The following is a 1,456-nucleotide window of genomic DNA, read 5'->3' as shown; positions in this document are numbered from 1 at the left end:
CCAATGTGGTCTCTGTTTCTCTTTCTGCCTCAGGGAGTCCAATTACTCTTAGGTTAGGCCTCTTGAGGTAGTCACTCATCTCTTGAAGGTTTTGTTCTGTCTTTTTGAGCTTATTTCTGTGTTTTTAAGAGTTTGGGTTATTTCTATATTTTGGTCCTCAAGCTCTGAGATTCTTTCTTCTGCTTGGGTAATTCTGCTTTCCATGCTTATCAGTTTGTTATTTATTTCATTCACAGTATTCTTTATTACTGTTATCTCAGATACCAGCTCCTTCCTAGTTTCTTCTTATGTCTTCTCAATTCTTTTAAATCTCTCCATTATTGTCTTGATATCTACATTTGCAGTTTGAGACCCTTCATTCTGGGGGCTTTTCATTGTTGACACTCCAAAGTCAGTTTTCTCAGTGTCTCCTCTCCCAGGTGTCTGGGAGAGACCCATACTCTTCTTTTGGTTTTTCTTCATTTCTGTAGTTTTTTCTCCCTCTCCCCCTTTCCCTCCCCTTCTTCAATTCTGTTTTTGGGGGAAGGTGAGGTTGCTTTTATTTTTCTTCTGCAATGACCTGTTCTTCCTTATGAGGGTCTTCTGGCTTTGTTCACTTTTCCCTCTGCTTTACAGTCTGTCTATTCAGCAGTATGTAGTCTTGGTCCCTAGATTTAAAAAGGGGCTCATATAAAAGAGGAAAATAATGGAGGAAGGGGGGGTCAATAGGGAGCTAGAAAGAGAGAAGTGCGAGGGGGAAAACAGATATACATATCAACTATCAGGTGAGGTAGAGACACAGGGCTGGGAAGAGGTGAAGAAAGACATGCAAGAAAGATTCCCTAAAGAGTACTGATAGCTATACAGAGACAGGCCAATAAAATCAAGAAACAGTGTAAGTCACAAGGTAAACAACAAACATGATCTAAACCAACAATTACAATGTTAAAATCATAAGTCAATAAAAGTGAAAGAGAGAAGTGTGAGAGGGAAAACATATACATACCAACTATCAGGTGAGAAAGAGACACAGGGCCAGGAAGAAGTGAAGAAAGACATGTAAGAAAGATTCCCTAAAGAGTACTGATAGCTACACAGAGACAGGCCAATAAAATCGAGAAACAGTGTAAGTCAGAAGGTAAACAACAGACGTGATCTAAACCAACAGTTACAATGATAAAATCATAAGTCAAAATAAGCAAAAGAGAGAAGTGCAGAGGGAAAACAGATATACGTACCAACTACATACCAACTATCAGGTGAGAAAGAGACCCAGGACCAGGAAGAAGTGAGGAAAGACAGCTAAGAAAGATTCCCTAAAGAGTACTGATAGCTACACAGAGACAGGCCAATAAAATCAAGAAACAGTATAAGTCAGAATGTAAACACCAAATGTGATCTAAACCAACAGTTTCAATGATAAAATCATAAGTCAAAATAAGCAATCAGACTAGAGTCACTTCTCTGATCTCCTATT

The sequence above is a fragment of the Carlito syrichta genome, unplaced genomic scaffold (genome assembly GCF_000164805.1).
Source record: "Carlito syrichta isolate Samal-C Ts95f unplaced genomic scaffold, Tarsius_syrichta-2.0.1 Scaffold309894, whole genome shotgun sequence".
NCBI classification, from domain to species: domain Eukaryota; kingdom Metazoa; phylum Chordata; class Mammalia; order Primates; family Tarsiidae; genus Carlito; species Carlito syrichta.
The sequence above is the reverse complement of the archived record's forward strand: the minus strand, read 5'-3'. Positions refer to the sequence as shown.